The sequence below is a fragment of the Gallus gallus genome, chromosome 3 (genome assembly GCF_016699485.2).
Source record: "Gallus gallus isolate bGalGal1 chromosome 3, bGalGal1.mat.broiler.GRCg7b, whole genome shotgun sequence".
Classification (NCBI taxonomy): domain Eukaryota; kingdom Metazoa; phylum Chordata; class Aves; order Galliformes; family Phasianidae; genus Gallus; species Gallus gallus.
In genome coordinates this window covers 79,851,101-79,871,023 of record NC_052534.1, presented here as the reverse complement: position 1 = coordinate 79,871,023, position 19,923 = coordinate 79,851,101, and the positions used below count along the sequence as shown (strand labels likewise).

Sequence of the window (19,923 nt, the reverse complement as noted above, 5' to 3'; positions counted from 1 at the left end):
CCTTCCTGCTACAGAAAAGGACAAAAAGTTAGCTGAAATTAAGACTTACTGAGGTCCCTGACATAATTCAGTGGACATCTTGACTAAATATGGGAGAACTTGACAGCAAGTCTTTACTGAATGAGGCAGAAATCTAATTCAGTACACTACACAGGCACAGTCTTTTGGTTTCTAGTGATTCCTGAACTTCATGCATCATGTAGCATTCCTATCTTAAAGATACTTTTATTCCATGAAAATTTCAAAGTCTCTGTGAATCCAAGCTAACTATCATCATTCCCCAGCAAACATAATCCTACGCTATGAATAAGTGTCAGAAATATGTCCTCTTATTCCTTTTGAACTTGCTGCATATTAATTATACTTCAAACTCATTAGTTCTGGTTGTGGAGAAGACAGTAACCAACTGTTCCTTGCTTTCTGTCTCCATGTCACTTGTGATTTTATTTTACCCCCCTTCAGTTGTCTCTCCATGCTGAAGTCACCGTGCGTTCCATTTTTACTCATACACAAATCCCTTTACATTTTAGTTGCTGATTTTCTTCGTATTATTTTAAACTGAACATATTTTGAAAAGTATAGGCAAGCACTGCACAGGGTATTCAAGATGTTTTTCACTTTATATAATTTTAAGGTGGTACATTCTTTTCCCCTTTCTTTTATTCCCATCTCCTACATCCTATTTGCACTGCTTATTGCTGATAAGAACTGAGTTCTCCTTTTCATCAAACTACTTTAGTCCCTAGAGTCCATTCTTGAGTAACAGCAGCTAATGCAAAGCCTGTCTTTATGTATGCAAAAATCAAGATTGTTTCCTCCCCGTGCAAATTATTTCTCCATACAGACTGAAATACTAACACAGAAGCAGAATTGGGTTTCACTCCTCGATTTATTTTTATTATGTCTCAATAATTTTTAAATTACCCATGTATGTTGTTTTATTCCCCACATCAAGAGGATGTTTCAGGAGGAAAAAACAGCACCTTGTGAAACTCTGCAAGTGACAGAGTGGCATTATCCTCAGCTGCAGTACTGTCTGTAACAGACCTACCAAAGTACTGCAGATGGGTGTCACGTACACGCACTATAATTTAATGCACTCCAGCAAGCTATTGAACTCTCTTCTAAAAAGTGTGAGGAAATGTACATGGTTGTTATCCACTAAAGTTAGCTCATGCAAAGAGCTGATAAATTATACAAACATGGAGATACCATGTTTTTTTCTTAATGAAGCAATCAATCCAATTCCTGATCCTCAGGGGAAACCTAGAAAACACCTCCAGAAAAGTAAGCATAGAAGAGTTTTAACTGGGCAGGATACTAAAAATCCCATACTGGAGAGGAGTGTTAGTCTTAAAATGCATTATAATCTTACTTTTCTCTCTCAACAGTCCCTCCATTTACTGCTGGTGATAAATAACCTGCCTCACTCTTATATCCATAGGAGATAATCCCTTTCTCACCTTTCCCTGCTATTATTCTCCTCCCCAAATCCCAACTTTTGCATTTTACAGTTACTTTTTCCCCTTTGATGATGAACTAAAACTAGTTAAATCCAAGGCAGCTCATATTTAGCTTTTTTTCTCAGCTCATATTTAGCTTTGAAATTTTGTTTCTGGGCATTTATAAACAAAAGTTTGCCCATTATTTTCTAAATAGAACAGTAAGTTCAGATATTTTCCCTACAAAACTTTACCTCATCAGAATCTTGAAGGTGGCTTGTTAACTAGTCTCCTTCCAAATGAGTGATTGTTTCATAAGATGCTAAAAATTCCAGAGCCCCTAGGTGCTCCTGTCAAGTTTCAGAGTATGGAGCACTCATCACCTAAAACAAAAAGATCATTAAGCAACTCAGTAGCTAGTACTAACTCATTGCACTGTAGAGTTTTAAGAGAGGAGTAGAGGTCAGAAGCCTCATTCCTCCATTCCTTGTGTATGTTTATTAAAACTAATTTTAATGAAACAATCATACATTTTGTTAATTTCTTTGTGTTTTAATATAACATAGCTAATTCTTCAGCTTCCTGTAGGCTTCCTCTTATCTATGACTGAGTTGTGCTTGGCATTTAATTCTATATGAAGAATATCTGGCTACATGGATGCTTTCTGCGGGCTGTGATACTGAGAGAAAAGTTCATTTTCTTCAGGGATGATTACTTCTATTTCATCTTGCACTTGACATATTTACATCTTAATGAAACACAGTGTTCAAAACAAATTAACCTTATCATCAGCACACCTCTCCCTGCTACTATTACTATAGCCTAATTCTAGCATACACTTTTGTAAGATATATACAGAGCATTTGTGCTTCTTGGGATCAGTACCAGAAGGCAGGAAATATGCCTTGAGACATGTTTAGCTCCATGGAATTTTCAATTTCATCAACTTTTATTTACATAATTTCACAAAGAAATCCAGTATGGAGGGCTGGGAATATTCAAATGGTTCCTGTGTGGACTGACATTTTGGAAGGGGAAGGTATGTGTGACCTTAGAGGGTTACAGAGTCCTTGTGCAGCACAGCATTTCGCAGCTCATTACAGCTTAACAGACCTGTTAGGTGTTGGTCTCTGAGCAGGACTCCCAGCCTGGATTGCAGACTCATATCTGTGTCATTAAAATAATAACATGTCAAGTAGGGGTTTCGATGTGTTTGCTTTCTTCCTCATATGCCATGGCAGAATGACTCTGTGGAGTAATTCTGTAGCTTGATATTTTGTGACCATAATCATACCAATTCTTAGGACCTGAATTCTCAATAGTGGTTGAAAGGAACAGTACTGCTTTGAGGCAGAAAGTAAGAACTGAAGAGTAGAAATAAACTGTCACTTGTCAAGCAAGATGTTGAATCATGGGGTCCCTTTTAATATTTAGCAAGAATAGAGACTGTTGAATGCTTGTTTGTACGAAAGAAATAGGAGAGCACAGTATTGTCAATGTTGCTGGAAGATACAATGTTGTTTCACTATTTGAGATACCTATCTGGAAACTCTGGGAGCACCACAAGTGTGTAGAAGACCTGCAAATCAGGCAATGGCAGCTCTTCGCAACAAAACTTTTCTAACTTGACAGTCACTAACAGTGTAGGTTGCCATTGACCAATTCTCAATTGTTAACAATCATTACCATAAGTTATTCACAACAGTCAATCCTTAAAAGTCATATCCTGCATTATCTTTGAGTTTACAACACCAGGAAGCTATGTCTTAAAGTCAGATCTGATAGGTAATACAGAGGTAGTAGTTGGTCTTTGGCAGCGTTAGTTGGCAATACATATCACTGTGAGCAGTGCTACGCAGAGTAAAGGATGTTTCAACTTCTCATACTGTCCTGCCAGCGAGGGGCTGAAGGAGCACAGGAAGCTAGGAGGGGACAACTCTCTGCACACCACTGTAGTTTCCTTTAATCTCTCTTCCTGGAGCCTCTTAGAAGATTTGGATCTCCTCACCTGACATTAGCTTCAACCTTCATAATTTTATGGGTGTCATTTTTCTTTTCTTAAAAAAAAGTGTTTTCAGGGTATATATATAATTCTTTGTACTTATTTGCTCCTTGTTATTTTTGTTCTTGTTTTTGGCTCGGTATTTTTTCCTCTCTCACTCTTTTTAATTTTAGTGAGATAAAATATCTTAATGCATTACAGTCACCTCACTTTTGCTTCTGTGAAATCTTGGAATATTTAGTGGAAAGGTTTTAAACTCTTGCTCATGTAGGCTGTACAAAAGAAAATGGCTCCAGTTCAAAACTGACAACCATTAAAACTAGTAAAAACCATAGAAATGCATGTCCATATTATTAGTTTTGGACACTAACAGACTTTTATTTTTAGAAATGTTCTGACTGTAGGATTTGAGCTTTCACAATTATTTGCACAGAGATATTTATCTGAAAATATCATTTACAAAGCTTTACCCTAGTTAAATATATGGCCTTGGATTATCATCTTCCATAAGCAGTCTAAATTCATAAAGTAGACATTTTAGTGATTATATCACAAGGGCTATGAGCTGAGATCATGTACTGGCCCACTCATATGTCTCTAGGTAATTTCTCCTTTTTTTTGTTCTTTTTTGTTGCTGTTGTTATTGTTTATTTTGTAGCAGGGAGTCTAAAATCATAAAAAAGCACAGTTATTCCACTTCTAACTTTAGAAAATTGAACCTTCTTTCTATTTCTGCCATTACTGTCATTAATAAGCTTCTGTACTTTTTACAAATATTTTAACCTACAATCTTGTTTGTTTCAAAGGTGAAGACCTTGAAATGCCATGCAGTTGGTTACATGGTTCTTAATCATGCTATCAAAGTGATTGCCAGGAATTTAATCTTATTAAGCAGCTGCAAGTTCTAAAACCACAGCTGTTAAGAACAGTAATTGCTAGAAACTGGAAGGAAAATAAACAAACTAATAACAAACAACAGAAACAACATCAACAAATAGATAACAGCAACCAAACAAACGAAAAACCCACTTTTCATAAATTTCAGTATAAAATTGGACTTATGTTTGAATTCATCTGGTGACTTCAAAACCATACCCCCACTTGATGTGTTGCTCAGGATTTGATACTTTCAAGACTGTGTGAATCATTTAAGACAAAAAGATATTTAGGGGTCAGCCTCTTCTTCTATGTAACTAGCACGTAACTAGCAATAGGTTTAGAGGAAATGTCCTCAAGTTGTACAAGGGGAGATTCAGATTGGATGTTAGAAAAAAATTACTCTAAGAGTGGTTGGGCACCAGAATGGGCTGCCTGGGGAGGTAGTGGAGTCACCATCCCTGGAGGTGCTCAAGAAATGTTTAGGTGTTGTACTGAGTGACAAGTCGAAAATACTGGCGGTAGGTGGACAGGTAGACTGGATGATCTTGGAGGTCTTGGTGATTCTATGATTCTAAATAATAGAATCTTAGATTCACTTAGGTTGGAGACAACCCTTAAGATCATCAAGTCCAATCAGCTTCCTAATGTTACATGTCCGCTAAAAGCCACTTTCAGATACCTCTTAAATAAACTCCCGCAGGGATGGGAACTCTACCGCCTCCTTGAGCAGTCTGCTCCAGTGCTTGACCATCCTCTCCATGAATAAATTCTTCCTAATCCCATTTAAATTTCCCCTTGAGCAGCATGGGACGATTTCCTTCCTTCCTATCTCTTGTCACCTGAGAAAAGAAACTGACACTTTTTCTCTGCAGCTTCCCTTCATGTAGCTGCAGAGGGTATTGAGATCCTTCCTCTGCCTCCTTTTCTGCAGATTGAATAGCCCCAGTTCATTTATAAGCTCCTCATTTGTCTTGTTTTCTAGTCCCTTCACCAGCTTTGCTGCTCTTCTCTGCACACACTTGAGTAACTCCGTATCTTTCTTGTAGAGAGGGACCCAAAACAGCACAGTACTCAAGGTGTAATCTCATCAGTGCCAAGTGCGGAAGGACAATCCCTTCCCTAATCCTGTTTGCCACAGTATTTCTGATGTAAGTATGCCACTGGCTTTCTTGATCATGTGGGCAAACTACTGACTCATATTCAGCTGGCTGTCAACCAGAACCCCAAGGTCTTCCTCTGCCAGACAATTTTCCAGCCACACTTCTCCAAGCCTGTAGCACTGCATGGGATTGTTGTGACCCAAGTGCAGCAGCTGGCACTTGGTCTTGTTGAATGTCTTGTGATTGAGCTTGTGTATTTTCTATTCAGAAGTGACTACATTACTGACTCAAGCCTTATCTGTAGGTCTTTGCTATTTCATTGGAAACATTATATTCTGAGAGGAGCCCATTAAAATGAACAGTATGTTTTATGCTCAAAGTGGCACTAAACTTGCAAATGAAATTGTGGCAAAGTACATAAAAAAGACAGGAAAATTAAATTATATGAATTTAGTTGGTAAGAGGCCTTGATGCTTTTTCCAAAATATATTTCTAGCATTCCAACTCCAATATTAAATGTTCCATTTAAAATGTAAATAGAAGTACTACCGTACTTTGACAAAATGTCTCTATTGATTTTATTTTTTCATTGAAAATCTGAATTTTTGATATTTTATTTATGTGATATGTTTCACTAATTATATCTGGTTGCTTAGTTTTTATTTTTTTATTTTTTTTTATGGAAAATGATTTTCTAGTTCTCACATTGAAAGATGTAGGTTAACCTGTCAAATTGAAGTGCACTTTACCACATGTTTCTGAACTGCTCAACGTGACTTTTCTTTTTCTGGGCTTGCTTGGACTAGTGAGATGCAATCAATAAGGCAGGTAATAGCATGTCATCAAGAATGCAGTCCACTGAGAGAGACCAATTTCAAGGAAACTAGACAGCAGGAGTACTTTGAACTTTCATTGAGCACTGCAGCAGGAAAAACTAACGCAACTTAATTTTAAGCTGCCCCGATAGAGTTTCTATTGTCCAACTAACTGATCTATTTAAATTTATTTGGAGTAGTCCTCATCAACTTTGAAGTTAGATTCTCTGATGGACATACCTGGGTTTAGTCTAGATGGCTTTCTTCCCAATGTTTCAGTGAGTGATGAAAATTCTCCTAGCACTATGGATTGTATTTTAGCACTTTGCTTATTTACTGAACCAATTCTATTGATTTTTTGTACTATGCATTTGGGCACTTGACACTGATTACCAAAATGCTTTATAGAGATAATTTATCCACTTCACATATATTGAGTGGGATTGTGGAGACCAGGGGAAGTCCTCAATGACTGGACCAAGATAAATGTTGCATCTTCCTTTGAAAAAGGCCAACAGTTCAACCTAGGGAACTTCAGGTTGGTCAGTCTGACTTTTGTTCCTAGGAAAACCAAGGAATGAGTTGTCTTTGAGCATATTTTTTGGGTGCATGAAGAAAAGAAAATTGTCTAGAAATGGACATTATGAATTTGCCAAGAGTAAATCCTGCCTACACAATCTCATTACCATCTATGTGTGATAAAATAACTGTACAGAGAGATGATGGGAGGACACTGGGTTCCATTTACATCAACTTTGGCAAGACTTTTAAACTGTTGCTGGATTAATCTTGTATCCAAAGAAATGGATGGACAAATAGATGGATTGAGTGGCTGGAAGGGTAGGCTCACAGAGTTGTAGTTAATAGCCCATATTCTACCTGGAGGTTGAGACAGATGGACCACAATGAGGGGCTATCCTGGGACATAACCTGCTTGTCTTCTTTATCAGTGCCATGGAGGAGCTGATGGCGGACACCTTCATCTATATTGCAGACGATTTCAGGGAAAACTCAGTGTGCTTGACAGCGGGGTGACCATTCACAGAGGCACAGAGAATTTGGAGGAAAGAGACAATTTTTTAAAAAGTCAGCAAATGCAAAGTCTTGCCCCTGGGAAGGAAGAACTTGTATCAGTACAGGTTGGGAATGCCTGACTAGGAAGCAGCTCTGTGAGTAGGGCACTAGGGGACCTTGGTGTGTAGTAAGCTGAGTGTGATCCAGCAGAGGCCCTGGCAGTATCAAGGGCTATCAGCATCCCAGACTGTATTAACAGGAGCACAATGTGCTGATGGAGGAGAGGGATTATAGCCCTCTACTCACATTCATCGTGTCTAGACTATAGCAGACTTGTTTCAGATTTCCTAGTACATGTAAAACATCAATAAATAGGAATAAGTTTATTGGAGATCAAAAAGATAGTGAGGGCTGGATCTCTTGCTCTGTGAGGAAAGGCTCAGGGAGCTAAACTTAGTAAGAGTGAGGAAGAAAGGGCTCTGAGGGGGGTGGGGGGCCTAATAGCATTCACTAGTGCCTGCAAGGAAAATATTAAGAGGACAGAGTGAGGCTCTTTACAGCAGCGCAAAATATATTTATCGACTGAATGAGCAAGGTAGAGAAATTTAAGGCTATGTTTTTCTCAACTTCCCAGTCCATAAAGTACACATTAAAATCTTCATATGGTCAAGACCTGTTAGTATCATGACTTATATTACTGAGACCTGAGTGGATAGGAAGTGCTGTAAGTAAATGACAGGCAGAAGATGCTAGCTCTTCAGAGTTTCATGGATTCCTTGAAATGGGAAAGGATGAAATGGAATCCTCAAGTACTTACTTACTGGCTCATCATTACCCACAGTCAAGTGTCTTGATTATACTGTGCTCACATCCTGTTTCAGGCCTTGTGCTGTTCACGTGAGGCCCTCTTGAACTCTTTGAAAGCTACAGTTTTGTCACTACTGTCTTAGGCAACAGGAATTTTATTATTTGAGCTGCATATGAAGCCAAACTCTGTAAAGATGTTTTGCATGAGGACATGCCAGTTCTGCTCAGGGAAGATAAATGAATTTATCTGTTTACTTTTTTTTTTTCAAATACATTGGTTTTGCATGCTGTAGGCTCAAAAGTGCTGTGAAAGATCATGCCATTCTATTTTCATTGATTTCTGAAACTTTTTTCTTAATCTGTAGTTATCATTTCCTTACAGAGTCATCCTCCCTTTTCTTTCCTCTCAAAAACCCCACAAAAATATTTCTATTCATTTTTTTAAATATTACACGAACGGTAAACATTTCAAGTCCATAAGTTTTTTCTTTATAATCTGACAGCTCTTTATTTTCATTTATCTTTACATTAATACAAATCTAACTGCTGAATTTAGTTCAAAATGTCTTAGTGATCAAAAGTGCTCTTGGCTTTAGACAATGTCAGAAGAGAGGTCTTTCCACAGAGCTTGTGCTTGGCCAAAGTGTCAGGTGCATTGAATAAAATATGCTACTTTCTGTGATAAACTTGTGTACATGCTTCTATTCCTTTTTGACACTTATTGCAGTGAAAATGTGAATACCTCTCTAGAAAAATAATTTTACATAATTTTATATTTGAAATTATGGAAGTATCTGTAAAATAACTGCTAAATTACTTCCTGTGGTTAAGAACTAATGGAATTTTCTTTAAAGCTGCACTGGGCTGTCAGAAGAGAATCTATGGATATGTTTTTGTTGTACCTTTTTACATTTGTCTTCAGGGCCTTGGAAAGATGACTGATCTGAGCCACATGAATATTTTGTCTGTGTTAGGACTGGGAAAGATTGAAGACTGCCAGTGCAAGCTCCTCTTGCAGAGCTGGATATCAATAGGACAGGACTTAAACACCTAGGGAAAAGGGCACTCTGCACATCAGAAATGGAAGCAGTGCTAAGAACTATCTGGACCCAGAAGACTGTTTTCTTTATTAATTGGATATGACATAGTAAAGCTTTGTTTCATCTTTGCTTGGGGATATAGAAAAGTGATAAAGTATCACCCTTCAAAATACTTTTTATTTTAGAAGATATTTGCAAAGTTTGGTTCTTACCACAGGTATTTTGATGACTTATAAATTCCCAGAGATCTTAATTGTATCATTAATATAAAAGTGATAAAATCTGCAAATGAATGAATGTCTAACCAATTGAGTGAAGTATTCAGTGTGTAAAAAGAATCTATGACACCGTTGAGCTGTAAGTGAATATATAAATTAAATAGCTTCAGTTATGAAAAGACTTGTGTAAGAAGTAATTACTTCTTGCTTTCTATAAGCTGACACACTTAGTATTTCTTGGCCATCACAGATTTTTCAAGAAATTATTACGAAGATGAGAAGGATAGCAAACTGCTAGCAAGTTTTTTTTTGTTTAGTTATAGCTCTTCTTTGGATCACTTAAAAAGGAAAGCTAATATTTTAATTGTATTCTGCTCAGTAGGAATGATAACTGGGTTTAACATGAACTCAGTTTAAAATGGCAATCAACACAGTAAGTTCTTCCACAATGCATGTGAATTATAAAACTTATGTCATCGAAGCAAGCCATACATTGCTTACTCTCTCAATTGGCATGAGAGGAGCCAAGAGAAAATACTTTAGACAATAGTCTGAAAGGGATTCTCTAAATAGAAATGGCACATATTTAATGTCTCCTTAAGGAATTCAAGATCAGAGTAGCATCCCTTCAAAGGGAGTCCCCACAATTCAGGGTAGAAGAGCTATTCTTTGTTACCATGATTTAGTCCTTAATTTAAGATTTGTCTTACTTTTCTCCAGAAAATAATAATAGTAATGATATATATATGATATATATTTACAAAACAATGCAATTGCTCACCACCTGTTGACCAGTGCCCAACCAGTCCCTGAGCAGTGGCTGCCCTCCAGCCAACTCCCCATATTTTTAGTTTTTTTCACATCATATCATACAGTACAAGATATCCCTTTGGCCATTTTAGGTGAGCTGTACTGATTCTGTCCACTCCAAGCTTCTTGTGCTCCTTCAGCCCCTTTGCTGGCACAACAGTACAAGATGCTGAAAAACTGAAACATCCTCAGCTCTGTGCAGCACTTCTCAGCAAGAAGTTGAAATAGCCCTGGCTTTGCAAAGCTGCTGCTCAGCAACAGATAAAACATGAGTGTGTTATCAACATTGTTTTTCTCCTAAAGCCAAAACGCAGCCAGTGTCATACCAGACACTGTGACAAAAATCAACTTTGTCCCGGCCAAAACCAAGACAAGGCACTCTAACTAAGCTTTTTTTCAGACATTGAACAATGTGTATAAAAATAATCTCCTAGCTTTCTTTGATGGTTTCTTAATAGTAAACCCAATCTCAGTGCACAAGCTTGCTCCCTCAGCTCTCCCCATCACATGAGCTTCCTCTGCACCTCTGACTAACTCAGCTTTCTGCAGGGAGGATTGGCTGAGTAGTCCCATACACCTACTCCCAGGGTCCCATCCAGACTTAAACCTGGCAAAAAAATTTAAGTTCTCCAAGAACCATACGGACACGTTGAAACTTGCCTGAAAATGAGATTGCTGCCTTATGGATTCAGTCAGAACATTTTTTGAGGGGGTGTGGATTGCAAGGGGTGGTGTGAACAAAGCCAAAACCAGACACAGAAACAAAATGAAGAATAAAAGTCATGGTGTACTAATCAGCAATTCATTCAGCTTCTTCGAACATTGAGGAGATAAGTAGATCGTGTTGACTGAGAGAGAGAAATATAATAAATAAAACAAATTTCCAGAGCAGCAAATTTTTTTGTGTCTGATTCAGACTTCAAAAGCCACAGATTCCCTCTTTAAAAAACAAACAAATAGAAAACTTTCCTGTTTATTTCTCCCAAGGGCACTGGCAGTCCCCAAGGTTTCTTAAAACTAAAGAACTGGAAAACAAACTAGACTGCTCACTTAATAGACCTTGTTCATGCTGGATTGTGACTTACTTCCCCAGCAAAAAAATTGCCATTCTTCTTGGAGAGTTTGGGTCATGGCTCACTGTGAACTAGAACAGCAAAACAGAAAACTAGATGGTAAGTGCATCTGTAACAATGTTTTGCATAAAACACATTTTATATTGGGAGAACAGGAGTTCTTCCAATGTAGAACATATTCTCCTATAAAACAGAAATGAATAAATATATTTGCATATGGAGCTAGAAAAAATGTGGAGAGAAAAAAATAGATTTGTTTCACTTTCAATATAGCAGAATTCCATTTTTTAGAATGAGTGTAGAGTGTTGTGAGGTTGTACTCAGTCAACTGCCTTCAATAGAAAACACTTATGAAGAAGGCAATGGGTTTGATTGTATTTGAAAAAGGATGTGTGCAGCATATTCCTGTGTTATTCATAATATTAGTGCTTTTAACAGATGGGAACTTTTAGTGAGTCCTAAAATAATTACAAGATAAAACCTTCATATTTCTGTATGAATATTTGGATGATTATCATTGAAAATGCAGTCAAAAGAAATATATCCATTATGAATTTCAGTACAAAGAAGAAGAGAATAAATATAACAAAATTTCAAGTACTAGAACCTGCATTTTTGGTTGGGGAGGAGGGAGAAATTTGGGAGGGTGGAAATGATCACATTCGTTACTTAAATATTTATTTGGATGTGTACCTCATAGAATCATAAAATTATAGAATTGCCAAGGTTGAAAAAAACCTCCAAGATTATCCAGTCCAACCACCCACCTACAAGAAATATTTCCCCACTAAACCATGTCCCTCAGTACAACATCTGAGCATTTCTTGAACACCTCCAGGGACGGTGACTCTGCCACCTCCCTGGGCAGCCTGTTCCACCACTGGCCACTCTTTTGGAGAATAAGTTTTTACTAGGGACACCTTGGTACACTATGGTGCTCACAGCATGTCTTAAAATCGGTAGATACATGAGCAGGGATTTGACTTTAGCAAGTTCAGGGATTTGACTTTAGGTGAGGTCATTTTAGACATTCAGTGATACAAGGTAGCAGAAATATTTGAGAATGAGTATTAAGATTTTATATATTTTATATATTAATATTTTTATATTAAGAGTTTATGTTCTCACCTTCTATCTCCTACTACATACTTGAGTGTTGCAGAGAATACAAACTGCTTTTGGTTATTCATACGTATTCTAGATACTCTACAAAACCGTATTTAAAAATATCTATGCAAGGTTCTAGGTGATACATGCATCACACTTACACACTTCTCTCAAAGACTGTACATTGTATCTTCACAGGAACTCAGTTCTCTAAGACACATTACCTGGTAAAGCTCACCAAACTCTTAGTTTAACTTGGGGTCAAAATGTGATTAGGTATATTTTTCATCAAAGAGCGATATTTTACATTTTATATTTTATCTTCACAGGTAATCAGTTCCTAAACACACACTACCCAGTAAAGCTCACCAAACTCTTAGTTTAATTTGGGGCCAAAATCTGACATTGGCACTTAGGTCACATTTCACCAATTTCAAAAGGAAACCCGGCAAGTGGAACTAGATTTCTAAACTTTCTTTTCATCCCTACCCAAAATGTAGGCACAGTTTTGTTCTGTGTAATTGTAGACATAAAATATGTCAGTTAGCTCCCTGACTATTCAATTGTGAGGCCCAAATATGATAATGTCTGTCTGATAGTGTTAACATCTATACTTGATAATGTGTGAAAAATTAATGCTGAATTTATTTGGGCACAAAATAATATATGGTTCAAAATTGCCTTTAGTGACTTGTCTGAATCACTTGGATGGTATCTGTATGCCATTCTTTTCTTCTTCCAGCTCTTCACACAATTTATCTTTTCTTTTTGAATTTCATCAGGAACATCTTTGGAATCTCTTCCCACCCATTCAAATGCTAGTTAACAGAGAGAGAATGCAAAATTTAGTTTTGTAAGTATCTTAATATTCTCCCCCTTTTCTCTTTTTCATTTCTGCAGATATGTGCAGGTTTATGTTGGTTTTTCTCTTGTTAAAATACCATTTCCAGAGCAAAAAAAAACCCCACACACATTAAATTCCCTACCTGTACTAAACTAGTAGCCTTCAAGAGAAAAATGTGTTTTGATAAATAACAGTAATACAAGAATAGCAGAATAATTAAATGAGAATAATACATTAGTATTTATATACTTATCTTACAAACTGTGCAGAAAAATTATGTTTCTTAAATCTCAGGAGATCAGGAATATACGATTAAAGGAATAATTCTTCTCTATTTGCTACACCATCTATTTGCAGCTGTAATAATTTGTACAGAGTATATAAAGGTCTTTTTTACATCTACCAGGCTATTTTCAGTTCAGAATACTTAAACGGTAGCATTACTAATGCAAAAACTCGCTTTGCATTATTTGATAAACATTTGTGATCTTAAGATGTACTTTCTGCTTTCTACTTTTGATGCAATGACTTCAAGATTAAAAGCATATAGATATTATGACTTTAGCATGCATATTTCTTACATAGGATAGTCTAAAACAAAGCATGCCTTTTGTGGTCAACATTTAACAACTCCCTGAAATGTTTCTTATATAAACAATAAACAAATAGAGATTGTACATATGTATAATGGCATGTCCCTATCAGTGCTAAGAGAGAAATACTTTCTCACACTAATGTATTACTGGGGTCCCTACAGCAGCCTAGGTAGAAGACACAGGTGAAAAACTAGTTTAAGTGTTTGGAGCTTAAAAACTAGTCTCTTAACTTTCATTAACTTCTCTAGTCTCCTGTATGGTAACTGTTGAGTCACGACCTGAACCACTGATTGAGCACCTGGGGAAAGGACCTGGTCAGCCCTGAGAGCACAGGTGAAGGCAAAGGCAAAGGAGTGGAGCTTGGCTGCTCTTCTCTTAGACCTCATTTAACAGCTGACTGCCACTAAGGAAGGATCTCTTTCTGGAGGTTCCTCCTTTGCGTTTTCTCCTGGGAACCTGGATCTTTGGAGATGGGTGAGCAGTCCTTTCTCCTTTCTTTATAACGCCTTTCTGTAGCCTTGGTCCCTCTGTCATCGCACCTCTTGTATCACCTTTCCATTGTGTTGGTTTTTCTGACTGTTACATCTGCTAGCAAAGTAGTTGAGCCTTACTGACTTTACACTGCCTGAATTAAGTCACTTGTAACATTTCAGATCAGGTGAGAAAGGCAGCTTCTGACAGGAAAAATCTTGGGAATTCATGAGACTCAACTAGTTTCAGAATCTAAATTTACACCATGACCAGTCTCAGTGCTGAGCAAGTCAAGATTTTGGAATATTTCCAGAGTATCTGCATATGGGCATACAGTTATGTGCAGTCAGGTTTTGACAACACTAGGTTGATAGTTAAGTTTCTGTAATCGTTGAGTGTTATTGACTATAAGTTGCCTCATTTTACCTCATGGTAAAATATACTACTACATGCCTTAGCTAAACAGTTTTAGGAGGTCCATTTTTCACCTGGGACATGCCAGGAGTACACGGGCATGGGCTAAGCTGATGAACACTAATAACTCAAAACCATTGCCATTATAACTCAGAAATGTTAAATACTGTTTGCACCTTTTTTTTGATCTTGCAACACCAAAGCATTATTCAGATTGATTCTCTCAGCCTCAGCTTATCTCCACCTCTAGCTTCCTCTTTTTCAAGCTCAGAAACTGTTAAAAAAAAAAAAAAAAAACAATGTGAAGAAACACATTTTCTCAGAGGGAGGCACATGAAGCAAAGAAGGCTTTAATCACTACTGCTTTGCCTTTTTCAGATGGGAGTTATTTCATTTATACATGCCCATAGAGGTGAATGTTGCTGTGGGTGATGTAACGTGTGAGCCCTGATTATGGCTCTCCACCCACCGACTGTACAGCAGCACTCACCTTGTTCTTAGCTATTCTTATGCTACAGGGGGCTCTCTACCTTTGTAAGTTGATTTAAAAAAAGATTATGGAAGGAGAACAAAGAGTCTTGAGAAAATCTCTTCTTGCTTTCTTGTGTTTCAAAGATACACAATTTGTCTTGGAAATAAAATGTAAGTGTCACTACTCCTTGTAGTGCTTCTCCCCTTTTTCCCTGAAGAGGGGAAGTAGTAGAAACTAAAACTATATAATCTTGACTGTAGTTTAAAATAGCTAGTATAATTAGTCCAAACTATCACTGCAAGAAAGCACATACATCAGTGAAATAACATCTGCCATTCAGTGCCTAAGCTTAAACATGATCTGTGCATCAAAAAACTCTTCAAGTAATTTCAGCGCAGTTTAATATCACTAACACTGAAGTATGCAAACAAAAGCAGACTAGTTCCAAAACAACAGCAGCAATAATATTCCTACTGTTGTTACTTAGTATCTATGGACTTTGTACAGATTTTTTAGAAATCAAGCCTCTTGTAGACCCAACATCAGTAAGACTCATACTATGGTTTAATGTTATACATACTGTACATTACATCAGTTTAATTTCACATGTACTAAAAACACTGTGTGAAGATTGAGATTTTGCTGTATTTTTAGGATGATTTTAATATTTGCTGCTCGCAGAACTATTAATTAATTTTAAAAGCATTTCAACTTGGACATCTGAAAACTGAGTTACCATGCAAACTATGTCATATCATGGCACTTTAAAGCAGCAGTGCAATGTCTGAGACCCCAGGTGCTCCAGCCTCATTTCACAGTGATAAGGTACATGGAACAGTGGCCACCCTTTGTTTTATGCTTTCACGTTACCATGGTGGAATCTAGAGGTGCTACAGCAGCATGGTCTGCCAGGCAGACTGTGGTAACTTTATTGCTTTCTTGCCAACAAATACTGCATGCTGATATCCTTCAGGTCATTTGAGAATGGAACAAGTTAAAATATGACCTCTTCATGCTTCCAGTCCTTTCCTGGGTTGTTTTGGTGTAGCTGTAGAACGTTACAAATTGGGGACCGCGGTTTTGTGACACAAGGAAAAGAGAATTAGTTCTTCTGCTTAATTTTATTTTAAGGGAAGGTGGGAGAAGTATCGATCAGATTACTGCCACTGACAAAAGGCAGAAGGCCAGTCACCTCATGGGTGTGTATAACTATGGGGGATTCGCTTGCAACCCTCTATGGATACCTGCATCCTCTGCTCCCTTTTCTTCTCTGAAGCACTTGTATACCAATGCACACAGCATGAGGAATGAACAGGAGGAGCTAGAGATCTGTGTGCAATTACAAGGCCATAACCTCAAATCCGTCTTGTCTATGCAACGTTTGTAGTGGTGCTTGGCACATACTGGCCCCTAGACTGGACCTGAGGATTGTACCATGTTTATTTAGCTATGTCACTGTAGTCACAGGAATTGTGCTGAGTTGTTGCTCCATTAGCATAGTCTACTTCCAGAACTGCAAAACCTATCTTAGCACCTCCCGGACCTCTTTTTCTACAGAGAAGTCACACAGGGGTTAGTGCACTAAGGGGCTTATGCCTATGGTGCACTAGCTCCTGGTGGGTCTGTGTTCCACTGTATTTGCCACTGGCTGGCTGCTAGTCTGCAGCTGCTTTGGATAGTTCTTAATTTATAATACCATTCAATGATACCGTCCACATAAAATCCACATCACTTAAGTAATACATATTTGGAATAATTGCCTTTTTCTCAAAAGGGCTATTTCCCTAGGGCTGTGTTATCTCAGTGAAGCAGCATGTTTCATGCCTAAACTCTACTGTTTCAGTGCAATTGTAGTACCATCTTTAAATGTAGTTTCCAAATCTACGTGCTCATCAGGCCTATCCTGGCACAAAGCTTTACTATGAGTCAGCTCCTCTGCTCTCCAGTAGTTACCTGTATTCACTCACAGTCTTCTTCTGTCTTATCAAGAGAAGTTGCTTTTACTGCCCTTCTGCCTCTTGTACTCTCTGCTGCTGATTACTTTAAAAAAGGTGTACTTCATACTTCCTGTCAACATCAATAACACATTTTTGAACAAGACATTCAATTCAACCAGAACAGAGATTGTATAAATTCCTGTGACCTTTCAATGCTTCAGTAAAATTAAACATCAATAATAGATGTTTTGTGATTCTGATGAGATGACACATTTCTGATTCAGCAATATTCAAAGATTTTCTGTACTGGGATAAGGACTGTCAGCTCCTGACATTCCCACTGGTCAGTGGGAATTACTGAAGCAGTCTCATACCAGGTTCTGCCAATGAGTTTTGCTTTATGGCATCTGACATCTGCAGGAGTGCTAACAAAACCTATATTTCTCAAACATAAACATTTACAGGATCTCTGCTTTTAGAAGGTATGTTTAAGTTGTCATGACATCCAAAGAACTAGTAGTTTGCCAGATTTGGTTATTCTCATTTTATTTTTCTCATAAGGATATTTATATTCTCAAATCTCAATTTTAATGTCAGGGAACAAAGAGAAAAAACAGGGAATTCCCTTCTGAGTACACCTGAATTTCTAATAGCAGAATCTTGGTAGTTTTTCACACTCACTGTACCTCCAACTGGCTCAAGAACTTCGAATGCCTCCATATGGTGGAAAAAATTACACCCCAGCTGTGCTCTTGTGTTCAAATTTCTGTTAAAACTCAAAATGTGAGGCTCATGCCACCCTATTATCAAAGCTCAAAAGGCAAACACTCCTTCCCATGCTATTTAAAATAATACCAGAATTTAAGTGTGATTGATTTAGAACTCTTTTGTAAATCAGTGATCTATGTTAAAGAACTGGTTTTCTGTTGATTCTGGGTTTGAGCAAAATCAAGATTAAAAAAGATATGATAAAATACTTTACAATTTACCATAATTTAGGAATATTTTAACAAGATCTTTACTGTGCAGTTATTCCCTATTATTCTGTATTCTAGACCTTATATTCATTTGTACACTAAAGGAACGATGTATTCAGAATTGTTGATGTTTTAAAGTATTAGTTCTTTGCTTACATTCTTGCTAGTTGTTTGGGATTCCTACTGTTGTTTATTGGTAGGAATTTCATTTTATCTCATGCTTTATTTTTGCTGTTTTCTTTTCCAAAATGATCTTAGAGACAAAGCCTGTTATATTGCTGTTCATGTCTGTAACAGTTAAGTAAATATATATAGTAACCACATGATGGAGAGAATTGTCTTTGTCTTAAGCATTTGAAACTGTCTGTAAATGACATACATTTTAAAAGATGAAGGTGACCTGCTGTATTGCTTACTTCCAGGAAACAAAAGTTTCGGGTAATTTTTTTTCATTTTCAGTGGGCATCTTCTCTTTGTTTTCATAGTGAAAGTTAAATGAAGCTAGTAAACAGAGTTTTGAGAATTTCTCAAACCAGAAAAACATTCTTTAGCTATCTTTGAGTCAAAGGCTTGAGAGTAACCAAAAAATGAGATGCAGACATTATTAGGCAGATTATAATTAGGCTCGCATGAATGCAGAAGGAGAGTTATCTGTTTGATCCCATGCATCCTCTCTGCAGCTGTATAAAGGATGGTTACTATCTCTGTCCCTGCACTCCTAAAGTGGGAAAGAGACTATGGCCAGCAGTGTTTCCTGCCCAAATAGATGGAGTGGACTACAACTCTGTCCTAATTAAGGCCAGCTGTCACATTCTACCTGTCACATGCTCCTATTTTTTTGAAGTGTGTGGGAGTTGCCAGTTCACCCTTCCCGGATACACAGAGCATATATGACATCCCTCATTGATGGTCTGTGCCTAAGCTGGAGAACACTGTGCATTAAATTCCCAGCAAATACATCAGTTTTTCACCAGCCAGTGTCATAGCTTACTGAACAAGCTTTTAGTAAAGATACTTATTTTCAGGCTTGTATTAATGCCCACTGAACAAAGTCAATAGAAATCATTGCATCTCTAGAAGTACCACTCATTGCAATAGTATCATAAAAATGAATCATCTGCAAGCTGCCTGCGCTTACAGCTGTCTTGCTTAAGTTATTGGATGGCACGTTGCCTGCTCATGTGGTGTTTAGACATAGTAGAGGGAATAGGTGTCAGAAAAGATGATTTTACTGGGGTAATTTAAATAGAACAACAACTGTTAGCTTGTTAGCAATAATTTCCCTTTTGGTGACTGAACAAGAAAGTGTTATTCCCCCATGAAGCTTTCCAGCCTGCTGGCACGTTCTCCCTGCTCCAGCATCAGGAAGTTGCAGTGAGTCAGGCTCCAAAATCGTTCATGGCTGAGGGCTATTCTTGCCAGGGATACCAGCACATCAAGGAGACATTTTTCATCTTACTCAAAGTGTAGTTCTTGCTTGGATATCAAAGACCAGGAAAGTACAGAATAGGAGATATTTCCTAGCCAGTGGTGTGTCGTCATTTCTTCCTTTGTCTCTTTCTGGATCTAATTCTCTTTTCAACTGGACTAAGTGTTGTGAATTTTTTTTTAAACTTCTTGCATCTTTTGTAAAAACCTCCTCAAAGAAGATTTCTGAAAAAAAGCAAGCAAAGCCATGGCCTCTCTTTTTCAGTACTCTGAATTTTTATGGAGGAGACACTGACTCCTTTCTCTCAGGTGGGTCAATTAATCGCAGGAATTTGAGTTTAATTAGCCTCCTCTGCCTGATTATTTTTTTTACTTTCCAAAAAAGTTATAAGTGTAATTGAAAACATGAAAATAAACAGCTCTCACTCAGTTTCTTATTGTAATGCAACACAGAACAAACCACTTCTCTACTCCCAC

The 19,923-nt window shown here is 37.5% G+C and overlaps 2 long non-coding RNA genes across 3 annotated transcripts in view; both read left to right on the top strand.

The window, feature by feature from the left end:
* LOC107053120 overlaps window positions 1–19,923 on the top strand; it is a 47,291-nt gene that overhangs the window by 19,730 nt on the left and 7,638 nt on the right. The window lies entirely within an intron of this gene.
* Window positions 1,856–18,341, top strand: LOC124417828. The gene is made up of 3 exons (XR_006938768.1): window positions 1,856–11,299; window positions 13,090–13,160; window positions 13,996–18,341. It is a non-coding gene; the product is annotated as an uncharacterized LOC124417828 (long non-coding RNA).